This window comes from Falco peregrinus, chromosome 2, assembly GCF_023634155.1.
Source record: "Falco peregrinus isolate bFalPer1 chromosome 2, bFalPer1.pri, whole genome shotgun sequence".
Taxonomy (NCBI): Eukaryota; Metazoa; Chordata; class Aves; order Falconiformes; family Falconidae; genus Falco; species Falco peregrinus.
In genome coordinates this window covers 19,165,979-19,186,793 of record NC_073722.1, presented here as the reverse complement: position 1 = coordinate 19,186,793, position 20,815 = coordinate 19,165,979, and the positions used below count along the sequence as shown (strand labels likewise).

General features: G+C 35.5%; 1 long non-coding RNA gene across 4 annotated transcripts in view; it reads left to right on the top strand.

Moving 5' to 3' along the window:
- LOC114013771 (uncharacterized) overlaps positions 1-13,397 on the top strand; it is a 102,753-nt gene extending 89,356 nt beyond the window's left edge. For 3 of the 4 annotated variants that reach the window (XR_008745601.1, XR_008745602.1, XR_008745599.1), the window contains one exon: positions 13,264-13,397. This is a non-coding gene — a long non-coding RNA (uncharacterized LOC114013771). Of the gene's footprint in view, positions 1-4,369; positions 4,405-13,263 lie in introns of all 4 variants that reach the window. The other variant, XR_008745600.1, reaches the window with a different exon arrangement.
- The last annotated feature ends 7,418 nt before the right edge of the window (positions 13,398-20,815 follow it).

The window sequence follows — 20,815 nt, the reverse complement described above, 5'->3', positions numbered from 1 at the left end:
GCAGTTTGGTTGATGTTTCCAACAGATGAAGAAGGGCATAGTTTTCTGCAAGGTTAATTGTTTTTGTGACACACAGAGGAAGAGATATGACTCTTGCTCTACCAGATATTTTGAAAATAAGTGACTAAGTTAAAGCCAAGACTTCCATTCACAGTGAGAAAGTTTCCGGTTTACACTCCTTATAAGCAAACTGGAACATTGATTTCTGCAGAATACTGCAGGGAAATACTTAAATAAAAATAATCTGTTGTTACAACGGAACTAATTGTCATTTTCAGATTTTTGTTATATAAACAGTTGAAAGGAGTTTGATTACAGATATTTTAATTATTCTGACTTGCTATATTTAAAGTCTGGCAGCAATGTGTTTGCATTTGCTGCATCCAGTTTTAGTTATAGAAAGTAAAGGGTAATGATAATGCTTGAAGCCATGCACCAAACCTACAGGATGGGGATGGACTCAGGGCCCTGACATGGATTTAAGAAACAGATGCAGAATTAGGCCTTTTGAAACATACATAAAAGGGGACAAAAGCGTTTAGACAAACTCAATGAGATTTGCTAATATTGAATGTCTCTTTTCCCAGTGGGTCCAACAGTGACAGTTCTGACCGCTGGACATTCTTTGTACAGGTAACGGAAAACTTGATTGTCTTGTTGGCAAGATTTCAGTAGGGTACTTAAAAAAAAGATTATAGAATCAGTCTAGTTGTGGATAATTCTAAACTTTTAAACAATTCTGATGTCTAGATCATGGCCAATTGGATTGCAGAAATACCCCAAATTTGGCTTACAGTGTCAAGACAAAGCAGTAAATGTAGGACTAGTAGAAAGTGTTGTGCAATTAAAATAAACAAAAAATAATTTTAAAATAGTTGCTAAAAATTTCCTTAGATTTGAACCAAAAATTTAAGAATTATTTCTGTTAAATCCTAGAATTGAAAAGGCTAATTCAAGTTTAATGAGGGTCACTGAAACAGTGATGAAATGTATATTCCTATATTTTTATTACCCTTTCCAGTTATTGGTGGCTAATCTGCAAACCACCTTCATCTGTGTCTTTCTTAAAGACATTTTATAAAGATACAAGAGAAAAAACAGGGAAAGTAAAAAAAAAGCTATCTGAAAATTCATCTGGGTAAATTTGAGAGTTTTATCTTTTACAGTCTGTGACTTGACAGTACCTTATATTTTTTCCCATTACTTCACAAGTTATGTGGGAATTTTTTCTGCTACTAACTCTTGGTCCTTTTATTATTTATAAGCAGCTGTACTAGATAATTATTTGTATTCATTACTGAAAGTAAATTTTAGCTGAGGTTGTTCGAGCATTTCTGTTCGAACCTCTGCTCTTGTCAGGCTCAGCATCATTCTTAAAGTAATTCCCTTCAGCAAATAGTGATGTTTAAAAACTGAAGCTGAACATTCAATAGCCACAAAAATACTTCTAGTAAATTAACAGTCTGAAAGGAAATACAGATTTGCTTCAGTGTTTATATGGATAACCAAACTAATATTGCATGTATTAAGAAGCTGTTTTCTGTTATAGTGGTTAAAGCAGTGGTCCACTACTTTATCAGTATTCAAATTACAGCTTTTAACAGTGAAAGGATAGTGAAATCAATTATTTCTGCTTATGCAGTACAATATTTCTTGAAAGAAATATTTTCTGTCAGTTTCATGGATAAGATAATTGAGATTTAATCCATATATGATGGGATAAAAGGTAACTATTATCAAGGCAATGGTACACAAAACAACTTGAACGCAAACCTTTAGCTGTTACAGAGCATAACAAATAATTGCTCCACAATTAAATACTGTATCGTACAAGATACATAAAAAATTAAAAATAACTTGATTTGCATGCTTGTTGAGGTGTTTACTTCCTGTAGAACATAGATGATGAACCTTTGAAAGATTCATTTGAGAGATAAAAAATACTCCTTTTTTGTGTTTTCAGATTTGATCTAATATTTCCTCAGATGTGAAGAAAAAAAATATATCTTTGTTTGGTGACAGACTATGTATTATTGAAGCAGCACAGTGAATTGCTGAAATGCAGAGAATTAAAAATAGGACTATAGAAATTAATCTTCTGTTACCATTTTGATTGTAAAAGATTATCTCTTCTATGATGCCTTACAGGTAAAAAAGTAAGAATAAAACATTCATATATTCTGTCACTCAGGCTCAAGACATACATTCCCAGGCAAACCACATCAATGCCTGATCATCAGGTATTTCAATGTTGTCTGAGCAGACAATTATATTGATATCAAAATAAAACCTGATTGATTAGGAAAACAATATGCTGACCTTGAGTAGCCTAAGGATTAGTTTTAAGAAACATACAAATCTTTTTAGTATATATTTGACTATGCATTAATAATTTCTGGATGTCAATTTTACACACAATACGAAATTATTCTGTTCTTTTGATATGCTGAAATGTGGCTTTTTATATTCAGACACAAAATGCAGTATTTTAAAGCTTAATCCAATATTTAGTTTTTGTTAAGCATGAATCTCAGTACTGTTTAGAAGAAAAATGGTGGCAATTGTAAAACATTAACAATTGAAATTACCATTGACTTCTTTCTTCTTGTTGTTTTCTTCTTTTCTTAAAATGTCAGAAGTACCTTTTTTTTTTTTAGTTCAGTGAACACAATTTTGTGTGCTCTCAGGCAAGAGCTTTTAAAGTAAGTCCAACACAGTATTTCAGTATTAAAATTACTTTGGGTGCAGAATGATGTACATTTTAGGACTGGGAGATCTTCACATTCAAACTTGAATAAAAAAATAAACTTTGAACAAATGAAGTGCAAAAGGAGACCTGATTAAAGAAAATTCTTTAGTTAAACCGGTAATTAATAATGTGCAATTGCCCACAAAATAATTCTTTGCTAAATTGTTTTTATCTTCCATGCTGATATCTTTACGGTCCGCAAAAACAAAACTAAAGCAACTAGGAAACTGCTGATTGACTAGAATCACTCAGGATTTTATTCTACAAGGGGCTTTGTACCTTCAGTTGCGATAGAGCTTCAGGGAAAAAGAAGATGCTTAGCGCTGTAGTAATTGTTTCTTTTTCACGCTGTTAACAGAACCAACAAAACCTGGTGTGAAGGGAAGGGGAAGGCTGTGAGGAAAAGTGTGCAGAAGTTATCAAGTCAATAATACATACTGCAGTAATAGATAATGTGTACATTTTTCTGGGATATGTAGCAATTTTCTCAATAGGAAAAGAGGTTGCTGAAGTAACAACTTGAACAGTCACTGCAGGGAAACCACTGCCTCTGACCTTGTTTCTTTTTACTTTATTTTTCTACTTTGTTAATGAGTTTTCTCTTTTCATGGACTTGCCCAGGGGTCCTCAAACTTTTTAACCAGGGGGTGGGCGCGCAGATGAAGTGGCAGGCAGTCATCTGCAGCTGCTTGGTTTCCCCCCCGCAGCCCCCGGCCGGGGGGGTGGGGGGGGGGCGGGGAGGTCTGTAAATACCGGGGCCAGATTGAGGACCCTGGGGGGCCATATCTGGCCCGCGGGCCGTAGTTTGAGGACCCCTGGACTTGCCAGTAGTTAGACCTACCCTTGTTGTTCTCCTAACATCCACCAAACATAACCAACCAACAATTCTATCTTAAGAAAATTGATTCTGGTTTTTGATATCTTTTGGATGTGAAGTTTGGCACACATTCTGTGACTCAGTTGCCACCAATGATATAATTAAGATATAAAGAATCAGTGACAGAGGCTGATACTAAAGCAATCGACCTATTGAATGAGCTCATTAAGATGCAGCTTCTTTCTGAGACACCTGGGATAGAACAGTAGACCAGAGAAGTGGGGTAATGGAGCACTGTGGGCAAAACCGTATAGTGCAGAGAACAAATGGAGTTATATAAGAACAAGGAATGCGCATCTTCCCCAGGCAAGTTCAGCTGAAATTCACCAACTTTCAACCACCAGGGGTCTTGAAAGACCCCAAGAAAGACCCCCAGCAGCAAAGTGCGCATACGCAAGGGCCTTATGCGTATGTGAATCATTTTGGGGAGGTAGTTATACTATGTATTAGTTTTCAGGGTAATATGATATATATGTGCTTTGTGGTAATAAATCGAGGAACACTGGTCAGATAGGTAGGCATGATGTGAGATGCTATCCTCCGTGCACCCAGTGCTGCAATAAAGAATGCCTGCCTTCTAAACTTATGAAACAAAGTCTTAGAGTGTTTTCTTCTTGCCAGTTTTTTGTATCAGCACCTGCATGCAAAATTGTATTGAGTCATGAGAAATGACTCTGTTAAAGTTTGTTTCCTGATAAAGCCCAATTTCTTTTTTGCTTTAGTGAGGGTAAGGACGGAGGCAGGAAAGGAGGGGAAAGAAGGAAAAGAGGGAGTCAAGGTGAGTAAGAATAACAAACACCTCAAAGTAGAAAGAATAAAAATGTATCACAGCAACCAAGTACTTCCTTACAAACTTTACTCTGTTCCTTCCTATTTCTGTCTCTTCCATTATTTTTCCAAGTATTATAGGATTCTTTCCTCCCTACCTACTTCCTACTCCAGAAGCAACACAGTTCCCACATGTTCTGCATGGGAACATGTTGGTTTTCACTCTTTCCCAAGTAGACCCAGCATGAGCCTGGATTACACCCATAAGAAAGGTTTCAAATATTTCCATGCAGTGACTGATGACCAGTCCAGGACAACACTAGGAAAAGGTACTTGAAATTCCTCCTGTTAAAAACCAGAACTGGAACGCAGGAAAGGCCTAAACTCCGGGATGGGCTGGCAGAGTTTGGGCGCAGCATGCAATGACAGTTACTGTGCCTAGAATAGCTGCTCAAATCTAATGGAAAAATCAGCACAACTTTGTATTCAGATGATTATGTACAGCATGAAACACCTTGTCCACTCAGTCTCAATCACCTCAGAGATTTTTTCTTTCCTTTTGTTCTTGCCACGTCACAAATCTAGATGCAACAAATATAATACTCACATTGATCCACACATTTAGCACTGTCAAAAATATTACAAAAATGTTTCTGTTTAAGTGTGACAGTTACCTACTACTTATGCACTATGAATACATTGCCTTCTGACATAAAATCATTGACAGAAGTAGTCTGAAACCTGAATTCCTGGTGAATTTTCAGCTGGAAAAAAGATACCTTGAAAAGCTATTGCTCTTCTTTTCCCTGTTCTTCCTTTAAAAGAGGAAAGTGTTTTGTACAGAGCAAGAGCAGCAAGGTGACAGTCAGCGTATGAAAATCTACTGTATCCATCTCACTAATTTTTTTTAGCTTTGTCCATACTGAATCACACTGGTTGCAGCAGAATCCTGTAAACAGCCATGGAAGAATCAAACACTTGTAAAGTGATGTGATTGTGTAAGGGTCTCCAGAACACAAATATTAGCTAGTCTGTTCTGAGGCAGAGAGCCCAAGTAACAGGGACAGAAAGGACTCATTGTGTTTAGTACAGAAGAGAAAGTGAGACCTGGGGAACTTTTGTTTACCTAACCCAGGCAGTGGCTATCTAATTTTCAAATCAGTTTTCTAGCTTATTTTATCCTTGGACACCACTTAAGTGTTTGTTTATTTATGTTGTATTGGAGTTGCGTTTGCATTAGTGACAGTGAAATGGCTGAAAACTGGAGGGAATACTTAGAGAATGGAGGTACTTTGGACTGCTTAGGGTTGGACGGGACATTTAAAGGTTATTGAGTCCAAACCCCTTGCAATGAACATGGACATCTTCAACTAGATCAGGCTGCCCAGAGCCTCATCCAGCCTGACCTTGAATATTTCCAGGGATGGGGCATCTGCCACTGTTCCAGTGTTTCACCACCCTTATAAAATATTTCTTCCTTATCCTTAGGGTTCCACTGTCTTTTAGTTCAAAACCATTACCCCTCATTCTATCGCCACAGGCCCTGCTAAAAGGTTTGCCCCCAGCTTTATTATAAGCCCCCTGTAAGTATTGAAGGCCACAATAAGGTCTCCTTGGAGCCTTCTCTTCTCCAGGCTGAACAACCCCAACTCTCTCAGCCTGCCCTCATAGGAGAGGTGCTCCAGCCCTCTGCTCATTTTTGTGGCCCTCCTCTGGACCTGCTCCAACAGGTCTATGTTTTTTTCTGTACTGAGGTGCCACACACAAGTGTCTTTTGGTTACATGCTATAGAACAGCTTCTTTTTCTTTAACCAATATCTAAAAAGCAATACATTGAGAGAAATTTTCCTTTTCTTAAGACTTTTCTGCATCAGAACAACTATCAGATGTCCTTTCAGTTTGTTGGTTTTTTTTTTTTTCTTGGCCTTGCAATCTTGTCATGTTTTTAATTCTCTCATGTCTTATTGCCTTCCCATGGATTATCTCAGATTTCTCTGCCTCTTTATTCACTGGAAAGTGAATGCAGTGTCCATGCTTCAGCAGACAAAAGCTGAATGGAAACACTCAGCTCCCTGTTTTTTGTTATACAAGGGATTTGTTTTAATGAAACTGAAGTCAACCTTTTCTAGAGCAGCACCACATGGCTGACTCATATTCAAGGACTTTGATTCACTCAAACTCCCAAACTTTTTTATCTGCAATGCTGCTGTCTATCCAAGTTTTAATTTAATATCTGTGCGTTTGATTTTCCATACAACATGTAGAACTTTATACTAATTTCTGCAAAACTTATTTTGTGGACAAAGTTCATTTAATTGATCATATCCTATTCAGATTCTGTTCTCCAAAAAATTAATAGTTCCTCCCAGATTTGTTTCTTCTGAATGCATTTCTTTTATTCCATCCAAGCCATTGATGAAAATATTAAACAGAACCAGACCCCTGGCAGACCTTTGCAAAATTCCTCTTTAAGTACCTTGACAGCCTGACAGAAAGCTTTGGATTTCCTCCAGTTTTTCAGCCAATTTGCTATTACTCATTTGACAATGTGCTGTAATCTACAGATAATGGGTTTAATAGCCAATTCCTAAAAGAACACTCTGACTTCTGCTTCAATGTTTGTAATAGAGAGGCCCAGAATTTTGCCAACAGTACCATTCTCCTTCATTAGTTGTAATGAAATCTTCTTGTTAACTCATTTTACACCACCTTTCATAGAGAAAATGTCTCAAGTTTGACATTCTAAATTATCAGTTCCAGATTTACTTCAACCAGTTCTTGTCTTGAACTGCCTTTTGATCCAGCAGCTTTATTGAACAGCCCTTCAAAGCACACAAATAAATATATAAGCATTTTCCTCTGCCACAGGGAGGCTGTGCTTGCTGTTCCTGACAGCATTTTAAAAGGGAAGTTTTATATAATGCATCCTGTATATACAACATAGAAATTATATATTTCTAAAACTTTGTGCTGAAAAACAAAGGGATTAGACAAAGATTTTGGAATAAGAATCAGAAAAGCTCCTAAGGCCACAATGTCAAACCCACTGCTTCATGATGTGGTGCTTTCTTCATTCACAAGGAAAACAGTAATTCAGGTTCGTGCAGTACTCAAGTCTTGTGCTCGTATGTATCATCCGGTGTATTTATTCTGAAGCAAAAATGCTTTTGCTGTGGTGAAGCTGTTGCCAACAGTAATAGTTTATACATATGAATGTGTTTCTTATAGTAACTGCAGTCCACACATAGTTCAAATTATTCTAGCATGTTTCACCTGAAACACGGTAACAGTAAGATAGAGCCAGTATCTCCCAGTGGGTATACTGTACACTGATCGCCAGCACTTGTTTTACCCAACTAAAACAACTTAGAACACAAACTGCTGGCAGACAGAAACTATGCTGAGTTTCACAATGTGGTCCACATGCTAGGTATGGGAAGCCTGTTTGCAGCTCATCTTTACTCAAATAGGTTAATGATAAGATAGAGTTCAATCTAAGATTTAATTTTACCTTCTTGAGGATTGCTCAGATGGCCTCGGCATTCTTCCATCTGTCCCCTGGGAAAACCTTAGCAGAATTTAGCAAGCTGTGCCTGCATCTGCAAATCAGAATGGTGCTTCTGGCAGGATCAATGCCACATATTTATGTTACGAGCTGATGCAAAACAGTTAAGGACCTGACACACATGCCTACATGTATACAAATCCACTGACAAAATCCTTTTATGTTTTTGCTGATGTTTCACCTCTGTCACCCCACTTCATTGTAAATTGTCAATGTTATGGTCAGTGGACAAGAATACTTTTTGGCTACTTTGATACTCCACATAAACAAAATTTCTGTGGGAATGCAGAAACCCGGCTGCATAATTGTTTTCCAAAAGAACTTGTTAGATGAAGACAGAATATACAGTAGCATCACAAAATCTATGCATTAAAACATGGTACATGCCTAACAACGGTGTGTAATGAAAAGATACATTACACATCATGACATATGTAGACGCGAACGTCTGCTTAAATTCAGAGTTGCAAATATGAGAACTGTTTGAAACTTTAAAATGAACAAGTTTTATTGATGTAAATTCTAATATTTATACACAAAAAGTCTTATATTTCACCCCCCCCAAAAAAAGTAGGGTTCTACAAACCCAGGAATATTTGAAGATTTTTATGTGTATAAAAGTTGAGCTTTGGTAGGGCCGCTTGTAAAACATTGCATAAAATTTGTTCCTTATTCTAACTAGTTTTCATTATCTCTAGCATTTCCAGGTATGTCTATAGCATCTAATAGAAATGCTCATCAGTTGTGGGTGAACAGTTGAACCTGATGATCTTAAAGGTCTTTTCCAACCTAAATGACTCTATGATTATATGATATGCCAACAGCAAACTCGGTAGAAGCATTATATTAATCTCTCTGAGAGTTAGAGGTACTGCAGTGTGTCAAGGCAGTGTAACTTATAATATCTAAATAACAAATGTCTCCCCAAAGTCAGTGATTGAAAACTCCTATTTACATTTTTTTTAATCAAGCATCAGTTTCCTACTCTTTTGTACCCTAGTTGCTGAGGAATGTCTGCCAGCAGCTTAACCTACAGGCAAATTACATTGCTAACAATCCAATAATAACTGTCAGATTCTGAAAGTGATCTTCTCTTTCCTACTTTAAATTGCCAGAACTTACACGTTCCTTGGCAGATTATTCTCATTAAATAGGTGGTGTTACTTCCTTCTCCAAGAAATAGGCAGTCTGGGATCTTTTTCTGTGAATTGTTGGTTACCTTATGTTTAAAACTTGAAATTGCTTCATCTCAGCTCCCAGCACTTTATTTTTAGATCACAACCTGTTACTTTCTTTCCTTACAAGTAAACTATTCATTATATAATTTTTCTTCTATCAATGCAGAAGACAGAAGTAATTTGAAAAGGATTATCGAAAAAAACATATGACTATAAAATTGAAGAATGGGTTCTTTTCTATTTGAATTTGGGTATTTAAGCAGATTTTAAAAACTGCAATATTTTTTCAGTGTTTACAACTTGAAATACACTGTTACTCATTACCATTGAGGAATAGATTAATATAACTTCATTTTTTAAAATTCCCATTCTAAGAGTGAGAAAAATAAGACTCTAAATAAATGCAAGACTGCTTCTCAGCAAATCTAGAAGAGATTTTACTTAATGTCCCTTGTCATCAAATGAAAAAGGGAAATGTACTACAAAAATTACATTGAATTTGAAAGACAATGGACTACACCATCAATTAAAATTATGTTGGCTTTCAGTTCAGCACTGAAATGTAGGTGACTGCAAAGGGTTAAATTCCATAAATGTTTAACAAAAATTATTTACAAAAATATTTTTTAACATAAAGCAGCACTGATTTGGGCAGTTTTTAACTGAGAATCTACCAGCTGTCAGAGTAGCAATGGGCTACTTGCTGTAGAATTATCAAAATTATATTGAAATCATTATTGAGCATTCTTTGAGAGGTAATAATTTCAAAGTGAGAATATATTTGTGCATGAATTCCCATTCTATGAATTGCAGTACTAAATATTAATATTTGAGCATGAATCCAAATATTAAGTTTAGACAGTTAAAATGGGATCTAGGGACGCTACTGTGATTTTTAAAATTCTACTTCCAGATTTAATGAAATCCATAAGTAAATCATAATGTGTTGTTTGGGGTTGTTTTTTGATATTTTTTTTTTTAAGTTTAAGGAATAGTGTATTACAACTAGATATCATGTGAAAGGTTGATTATAGATACAATATTACGGATAGTTAGATTACATTGCCCTGGACATAGAAAATCTTCTGGAAAATAGGTTTGAAGCATCACAGTAATTTAATTAGGTTATAAACAGTACCTGAAATCTACATGTCTGAATGGTTCTTCTTTGGCTTGGCACAAACCGCATCCTGCAAGAAGGGTTATTGCAGCCTATGTCTCTCATGGCATCCTATGTCACTTAAAAATAGTGACAGCAGATGAAATTAGCCATCTGCATTCTGGAGTATAGTACACTGGAGGCCCAGAACAGAAGAAAACTAATGGATCACAAAAATCTATGGCGGGGGGGAGAAGAATTAAAGAATTATAATAGGAGGATAAATGAAGGAACAGTGTCAACTGGATGTTGAGATACTAGATTTCATTAATGAAGATGGAGTCGAGGAATGATACCAAAAAATAGATAAGCAAGGAAAGGATGCGTTAGAACTGAACTGATATGATTCATTATTAGTGAATAAGAAAGAACAAGGCAAACAAAGTAGCACTAGAAAACTGTACTTGAGCAAATCAGTTCATCAATCACATTGTTTTAAGATAAATTATTGTTTACATTATATTTTACTTACAGTAAAGGAAAACAATTACAGAAAGAAAGTTAAAGCATTTGGTCTTAAAAGCATGGGGAAAATGTTTGATAATGGCTGAAGGCAGCTTTCCATCCAATGACAATTTGTGAGATACCAATTTTCTTCTTCCTACATGATGGCAAGGAGTTAACTTTTGAAAAAGTGTCTGCAATATGGAAAGTTCTTCTTCCTTCTACTGGAACCAATTCATAACATCTAAAAATTTTTTCCAACAAAATTTAATAAAAATTTCAAAATGAAAGAAATAGCTGTTTGTTTCTAACAAAATGAAGAATGCTTCCAGTTGTTACTTGAGGAATTTATGGGAATTCATTATTTCTTATAGTAATGTAAATTAATATGGAATGCATATGTTACAGTCTTGTTATGGTACTAATATAGTAGACATAAAAGGCTGAAGTCAAGCATACTTAAAGTCTAAATGAAAATTTGTAGGAATATAAACAATGAGATTACTGGACACCAAGAATAGTGATCAAGATCCTGAACTTAAAAAGAGTGGAACAGAGCATGCCATTAGTCTTCTGGATGTATGAAGTATGGCAAAAAGTGTTGCCACCTAGCAACAGCTGATACTGAGACTAGAGGAAAAAGTGATAAAAGTATAGAAGCTGATACAGCAAAGAGGCTAAACTTGAAGAACAGTAGAGGCATGGTGGTCATGCTGAGTGTTAGAAGTGGACTTTAAGATATATCAGGCAGGGTATTTACAAATAGAAAGTAACTTTTTTAAGCTAGAATTTTATTAATGCAGGTTTTGTTTTATTTAAGTGTATGAACTGGAATGACTATGCAATAGATAAGTGGAGAAACAAACATTTAGCTAAATTCAAATATCTTTTCATGTTGCTGTTCTACACAGTTGGCAGTCTAAGCCTAATCCTAGACAATATGCTAAGAACTGTACAAGAAATAAGATGAAAAGTTGTCACAGCACTCTCAAAACTATCAAGCTGCAACAAGGTCTTTCACCACCTCATACCAGCATACTCTTCATGCCAGTCCCTCTGCTGCCTTCTCCTCGTCTCACCTCATCCAAGGCATGTGTTCTCTCTCCTCTTGCTTCTTCCTCAGCTGTGCTTTATTGGCTCTCAACCACTTAACTTCATCAGTCGCACCTGCACCTCATTTACATCAGCCAACAGCCAGCCCACAGTTGTATATTATCAATGCTAATTAACCCAGCTTCATTCCACTACAAAGAGTGTCAAAATTCAGAATTTTATTAACTTTCTTGTGCTTAATCATGTAGATAGTGTGCATATGAACTGACTTGGAGGGAACAGTAAAAATGGATATTTTTTGAGGAAGGTATTTTAAGACAGGAGAAATACAGCTTGAGATGAAATCATCATGGAAACTTGAGGCAAATCCAGTAGTTTCACTTGAGGCAGTAACAAAAATATGTCAAGTTGGCATAGATATAATTTATACCTTTCAGTTAACAATCGCAGTCAACATTGCACTAGGTTAACCTGCACACTTCTCTAACTACACCACTCTGGAAACTCAGCCCACAGGAGCTGTTTAGGGAAAGTGCAGTTTTTACAAGCTGGCACTTGACCACATCTCCTTACTTTTCAAGATACTCTATGTCTGCACAAGCTTCCTTGTAAAACCACAGCTAAACCTGTCTGTATTATCACCTTCTCTTCCCTTAGACATTCTGTCATCAGGGATTTAGTTCAGGATTTAGGCTGATTGGTACTTTGCAGGTATTGATGTAAGTCATAAAATGTAATCAGTGTAGCAAATGTGTTAATTAACCCCATCTGTGTATAGTTCATATTTAAACAAATTAAAAAGCAGGGTTGTAATATCTTCACCCCCAAAGGAGAACTAAAGTATGTAATGTAGGCAGATGCAACGCTGTTGCTAAAACTTCTTCCTCTACTTTTTGCCTTGCTTTTTTTGAGGACACTTTTCCCAGTTGAGAAATGTGTTTGTGAATATACTCCATTAACTTCAAGACTCACACAAATCATGTGGTTAAATAACTGCATAATACTTGTATTTCTAAAGTTTAGTACAATTAACTTTGTGACATGGCTTACAAAGCTAAGGTTTTTGACATAACATTTGGGAGATTTTACATTCTCTTGTAACATCTTACGTTGCAAATATCCTCATGTTATATGTAGTATTTAAGTGATCCTTTATGTTAGCAGGCTCCAGTACATTTTCCTATGTAATTATAGATCATAAATTCAATGACATTTTTTTGTAGGCATCTCAGTTTAGCAGTGTTTCCCAAAATAAGAAATAAATGACTACATTTTACAATGTGGTTACTGTTACATGTTAATATTACCATTTTCATTTAGTCAGTAGAACACCTCTCATTAAATTTGTTTTGTTACATTATAATAAAAGTTTTTCTTTTGATCCTCTGTTAAGTTACTAGATAGTCTCAGTTGAAGAGTTGTGAATGGAGATCTGGTCATTGTTTATGAAATGTACGTGTTTTCCTGCAGAACAAGCCGACTCTGTCCATGGGAGAAGTTTGAGTTCATCTTTTTTCACCCAAGAAAACTAGTCGAATTCATGTGACACACCCTAAATGCAATGCTTTGTGCAGCAAGAATAAAAACATCCTACAAACTAAGAATATCCCAGAGGGAATAAAAATTTGTTCACTTCCTTGAGGTTTGAGTTAGTCTAAGGGAGATATGCTTCTTCCAAGATAATATGTGGATACTACTTTTGACTTTCAGTCCATCAGCTGGGTCTTTTTTAATCAATGTAATAAAAATAAGGTATCAGTATCATTATAAATTTACACTTTAGATTTCTTTGTATTGAAGTGCACAGAAATATTACAACAATCCTAAAAATGTTTGTGGTTTTGTGTCTATATATATTAGCCCAGAAAAATAGCTCTTAATAGAAAACCTTTTTTTCTGTGGCTCTACTGTGTATTGTTGGGTTTGTGAACATTATTCTGGGTTTGATGTTATTGTCTTTTTTTTATTTTTGCCTTGTTTAATGCTAGCAAAGAAGAAATCTTTCATTTAGAGTATGATTTCCTACTAAGAAGTTTTGCACTGAAAAACCCCAACTGAACCAGCAACATTAAGACATCAATATGAGCAAGAAATTAATTCTTTTTATTAAAGAATTACTTTTATTCATATAGATTACAGTGTGGAACAATGAGGTTCATATTTCACGTTTCACAACAGCTTTTCTTCAAAACTACTTGAGAACTTTCAGGTTTACATAGTGAATTTAAGGTATAGACTGTTTTTGATCAAGATTACATTAGAATTGTCAAGATAATACACTGAGAATCCTCTTGTAAAATTCTTGCTGCTATTTTGGTTCAACTAGAAGAAAAAGTACTCTGCAAAATCAAACCGGAGTTTTGTTTAGTTAAATGTCCAAGAAGGACTGCATTTTTTATTGAATAAATACAACAGAGTCAATTCCTGAGTTAGTGAAACATCATTGGATGCTTAAACTTTAACTGGGTGAGTAACCATGTCTTAAATGAAGGATGATATTGACATGTGGGGTTTTTTTCCTGTGCAGAAGATGCAAAAAGTAACAGAGATGGGAAAAATCAGCACAGTTTCTGTAGTACAGGGCCTTCTTCAAAACAGAAGTAGCAAATTTAAAAGTTGAATGTTGAGGATAGCTGTTCAGAATTTAACTATTTTTCACAGTAAATGATAGCAAATGTAGCTGCAAGCTGTGAAAGTGAGGGACTGTTCACAGGAAGTGATAAACTTAATAATTTCCAGAGGAAAGGGAAACTGCTAATTTAAGTCCCTCTGTGGAACAAAGAGAATTAAGAGGCAGTGGAGGGGAAGAGAAAGGAAGATGGAGACTATATTGTGCCACAAAATCAGTCTGGAAAAGCAAGGGTTCAGAAAGAGTCACACATATAATTTTAGACCAAACCTTTACAATAAATCTAATCTAGTTTATTTCTTTTGTTTTAAAGAGGTTCAAAATTAATTTGAACCCTTCTGAGGAAAATTTTCTATTTTTCACAATAAAAGAAAACAAAGCAAACTGAAAAGTCTAATATTGTTCAGTGATGAAATCTATTAAAAAACTAGTTAACACCCAATATATAAAATCAGTGCTGTTTCTGAAATATGCTGTTGCTATCTGCTTTCATTTTCCTCACTCTGCAACAGTCTTTGGCTATTGGACTATTTATTGCTGCTATTTCTTGTAGTCTGTTCTTCTGGATATAGTGCACCATAGAAGTAAGTGCTGGCCCATATGGAGCATCGGGTCATAATATTCCCAAGAACATTTTCTTGAATAATGTGTACCACAAAACCTTAAATTTAAGTTAAAAAAAATCCTGTGTCATATGAAGACTGAAGAAGGGAAATCAAATACTTCTCCTGAAAAAAATAAAGATTTTTTTGAAAGAGCAACAACAAATATCTTCTGGGAAAAAAACTAGAATTGGTTTCTGCATGCATCATGCATATGCATAGGTAGGAAGATCTTTACAGGAGAAAAAAACCACAAGGCTGAACGACTTTTCAAAGGCAACATGGGGCTCATCTACACAGAGAAAGCAGGCAGACCCCAGGTCTTCTACTTGAGCTTCAACTCAACTTTCTTGTTGAAAAAATGTTATATTAGATGTATTCAGAGGATGTTGAGGCAGAGCTGTTAGTATGTCCCAAATTTCAAATATCACATTAGTGCAATTTAACCTCAGAATAAGCATTTAATGCATATTTGTAATCTAACTGGAAGAAGTCCATCCAGCCTTGCTCCAAATTCTCTGAACTGGTATTAAACTTCATTCTGCTGATCACTAGTAACTTATTTAGTAAAGTAGGACACCAAAGCTTATTTTCTTGTTACATTTCTGTAAATTTTGATACTACTTTGTGAATTGACTAATGCTTATTTTTGGTGGACAAAATAAAGGAGAACCTTTTAAAATATTTCAGAAGTACCTGAAAAATTTCCTACTGATTTACTGGGATGTCCATATTTCTTTAAAACAGTTTTATGAGAAATTTTATTTTTTAGATCAAGAACTGGAACATCTATTTTGCATTGGGATTATATTATTATTCTTTTAGGAAATCAATCTTAATTTGAGCTTGCAATTCAGGCTTGGGAGAGAAAAATACATCTTTAATATGCTCTATTTTTCCCTTTCAACTTTATTAAATTAGAGTGCATATGAACTAAAATAGAGGAATTAATCTCAAATGTCCTGTTTTTATGACATCTGAGGTTTGCTCAATACAACTCACAACAGTAACTGGTGGTTTATATGTTTATTACTCAACGTGCTTTGGATACATTACCTCATTACACTGAACAGAAAAGTAAACATCATCCATAGGAAGTATTATGAAAGGAGAAATGAGTTACTATAGATATACTCCTAATACCCCCTTAGGTCAATGCTTAAAGCATCCGTTCTGAGGTATTCACAAAGGTTGATCTAGGGCACAGCAAGCTACGCTCCCCCTGGATCCAAGAATGAGATCACTCCTGTAATTCATGTGTTTCACTGCAAGGCTGATCTTTGTTCCATCAGGTAGGGAGAAAACTTGTGGGGACCATCATTCTTGTGGGGCTATTGATGAACGGTGTACATCAGTGTTCAGGCAAAGACTGGAACTCAGGAAAAGGAAAAAAACCCTTCCAAAACACCATCTGTCCATACCACATTCCTTCCCTCTTCCAAAAAGAAAAGCAACATAAGGCTCATTTGGATTATAGACTACCTAAAATATCAGAAGGTATAGTCACAAAAATAATTGCCCATACCATCTTTTTGTATTTCAGTTATTGCTAATAAGTGCAGGCTGGCTGAGCAGCAGAAATCTTAAAATAAACTCATAATTTTTCTACAGATTTTCATATAAGAGAAGATAAGGAGTCTGGTTTATGGCCAACTACCAAATTATTACCTGAGTTGGAGGCAAAAGATGATAAATCATATGAGATTTCCCTCTCAAGGCATCAGTTTGTGGTTACATCCTGCTGTATCAAGAAAATCTAAATCTGCTAGAAAACCAATGGGGGGTGTGGTAATGATCCAGATCATTAGTGTCACTCTGTCATCTTTCAACTCCCCCTCGAGTTAGGAGCAGCTCTCATGCCCTGTTTGAAAGGACTTACTCAAGTACCGGAGAAGTAAACTGCAAAGGAAATGTTTAGGACATTCTTCTTGTTATGTGTGATATAATATCTGAAAATTTAGAACTGTGAGAGAAATAGTGCTAAGCTTTATGCCTGAGAGCAGCCTTACTATTTTGGCCCAGGGACCAGAAACTCAGGTATCGCATCTTTTTAGAGATTACACTGTCAAAGGCAGTTTGTCAGAAGACCTTCATGGAAGGAAAGCACATATGATTACAGCCACTGTTCCTTCTGCAGACATTTCTTTTCAATAATGATTCTGCTTTAACAGCTAGTCTCATGGTTCACACAGCTGTTTCTCTGGCTCAGTCTCACTGAGATTGAAGTACACCTTTTCATCAAACACAACTTAGTTTCTGATATCTTCTCGAAGAGCAGCAAGAAGGGGCAGTTTTCAAGAACTGGATATTCACCTGCAACAACATTTAAAGTTACATGATTTTGCCTAGATCAATCAGATAAATATTATTCCTGAACATATCTCAGCCACTTAAAATTTTGGTGTATGGTAAAGTTTTTGCTGCTTTTACATTTTGGTTTTCTTTTGCTTCTTTATTTCTTATTCCCTGCTATGTTATTGACAGTAAGTATTTAAAATCACATTTTTCTGTTGATGGTTGGTCGGCTTTTTTGTCCCCTGCTGAACAACCTATGTTTCATTCTTGTAATTTCAGCTGCAGTAAAGCACATTATTTCAGACACTTTCATTTCTATGAAATGATTGAAGACGGTAAGCATTTCTAAGTAAAAAGTTACTAGCCTTTGAGAGATTTATAAAAAAGAATGCACAGAACAACTCACTGCAGCAATGAAAAAACTGCACACATATACCCAGCAGATCAATGCCTGCTATCCTGAAATGAAGTGTTGGGCTACACGATTCTTTACTGGTATTGTTCTGAAAATTTATAAAAGGTCTTACAACAAAGAGGCAACAAAAGGACTCCCCTCCTGCCCCATATTTTGCTTGTGACACATACTATTAGCAAGGTCTACACTGGAATAGATGGCACTTCACAGTAGACAGAAAAGACAGAATGAGCACCAATTATTTCACCAAATGTAAAGGAAAGATCTATATTAATGTACATGAAGAAGCATGTCTAACATCCGAAGGACTGTAGTAAAAGGTATGCTTTTCCTACAAATATGAAGTTTTGTCTCAGATTAAAAATATTGTTATTGTTCATAACGGTGTGCCATTATAAAAATAGTTGTCATCTTTAGTTGTAACTATAATTCATGAGGATGTGACAATGATTTTAAAATATGCCTGAAAAACTATTAGCAGCTATTTCCAAACAGCTAATTTCTTCATTATTCAGTAAAATGGGAACATTTTTAATCCTTACTCTAAGGATACTATCAACCTTTATGTACATACAGTTGTAGAAAAACATAACAACTCAAGAACAAACATAAGGTTTATTTTACTATATACCTGAATAACTTAGCAATTAATAAAAAAAAAAAACAAACATAGACCTCAATGAAAACTTTAGGCTTTACTACAAGCAGAAAAGTCATCATCTACTGCTCTCTCTAGAGTAAAACAAAATTTATGCCAAAACAAGAAAATTATCTTCAAAGTAAATTCAAAGAAAGGTCAGCCCAGTAAATAAGAATTCAGTTTAATGACTGCTATACTTAGAAGAGCATCTGTTGTCCCATAGCACATATGGTAACACGAATGAATATTTTTGCTTTTGCTTACAGGGTTTTTAGTTGCATAGGTACAGTATATTTAATCTCTTCTTTCACTTTAGACCCGTAAAGCATGTTAACTATTTTTCTTTCCAAACTGAAATCTATAATAAGCTATGCTGGGAAATGAAGGTTGTCCCTCTCTGTTGTCCAGGTGAAATAAGCTAGCCACCACTCTTTAGAGGCATTAAAATCTGCTTTGCAACAACTACTGTATTACCAGATCACCCAAACCCATTACTTCAGTTTAAGAAACATCATAATTCAGAAGCAAACAGTTCAGGGTTGAAGCTCTCACGGCCAGGTAACATGGTGGACAGTAAAGCTGTGTGTCTGTGACAGCTTGTTTCACAGAATACATATCCATTTAAAAATAACATGTGATCACCACTCTGTTGCTGGATGTCTACATTGCTTGATGTAAAAATGCATCCTGCTTTCCAAAAACTGAGCCATCAAAGGTTGAATCTTGATGACTGTAATTCAGATCTTTAGCTTTTAATGTACTTTGCACAGAAAACACAGGGTCAAACAAGGAAACAAACTGCATAGTACTTTGAGATCAAACTAAATAAGAATGTGAGTAAAACAAAACCGAGTAAAATGAACTGGAAACAGACACAACTGGTACATTTGTGGTGACTGCATCCCCAGATCATGTAGTCATCATGGTCACACACAATCATCATATGCACTCTCCAGCGTCTACATAACCCCTGAGTATTGCAGAATAACAGTCCATTGCTGGGTTGACTCTTCGTCCTTGAGGGCTGTAATTACCCAGAGGCAAATGGCTGACATTGTGCGCTAACCACTGTAATGCGTACAAGGAAAGGCTCTTGACACACAGCACAGCGATTGTCTCTTCTCCTACATGACCTAAATTTCTCCTCTGGAAGTGTCTCAGCAGAATGAGAAAGCGGAGCAGCTCTTTGTCTGCCACCCTATACAATCCTTCCTGGCCTGTCTAAAGAGAGAGAAGTAGGCTGCAAGAAATTAATAAGCTCTTAAGCATTGGCTTAAATAAAGATACTGAATGTTTAGCTAGATACCAATGTAAGTCTCATGATGAGAAATGGAATTAGAAAGACAATACAATACTGATAGTGGTCAGTGGTTTGGTTCTAAATTTCTTGTACCAAATTATTAAAAAATAGATACGAGGTATCAGGGCTTTCAAAGCTATGAAAACATTTCCTTTTCTATTTCACTTAAATATCTTTAGCACAGAACACATAATGCTGCTGGGAAGTGTCTAATGTTATTTGCATGTATATTTGCAAATCTGGGGAAAAAAGTGCCCAAAGTCATACAAGAATTCTATCTCAAAGCAAGTACTTAAATCATAGTAATATTTTTTTTTATTTAGTTCTCATTTTAGGTTACAATAATCTGAAAAATATACTATATGTAAAGGACATTTAGAAATATCTATTTTCTTCACACTTTTGTGGTGGGAGGTCTCAGTTACAGTAGGTATTTTAGAAATCAAGGACTTTCTGTGAGAAGCAGGAGGATCTTTCCTTTTTGTAAAGGAACCTCACAGTTTTCTGTAGCTCATTGATGATCTCACAGTATCTGTGAATCACAGCGCCTGTTCTAAAGCCTGTTGTAGTTATGGAGAGTTTCCTCGGAGTATAATAGTTGCAAAGTGGTTGAATTAACTAATAAGGTATATAAGTTTGTATTTTAATAAGTTACACTTTTTCTGTTGAAGTGTTTAAACTAACAGAACTTTCCAAGGTCTTTATGACAGATTTTATCTATAATTGTAAACCACTGCCACCCGATTTATATGAAAAAAACCTCATGACTATTGTCACAAGAGTATTTGTTGGTTCTTCAAATTTGTTATATCCCTTTTCTAATTGCTCTTTATTTCACTTCTTTAGAACCATCAATCAAATGTTTACCAATTCTTCATGTTTGTAAGTATGGTTCTGACGTTTTATCTGATACTAAATTGCAGGGTCACCAGGCTGTCACTTTTCCTTAAGTACGCCATATTCAGGCTTTTTCTTGTTCTTGTTTTTCTTAAATTTAATTAACAAAAAAAGCCCTCTGTCTAGTTCAGATAGATAGTAAAGGAACGTCCTGTGTTTCTTTGTACAGGCATAGAAAACTGGACTTCTGGGACCATCTAAGAGCTTTAGTGTTTTCTCTCATAAGTAATTTGTATTTGTTCTT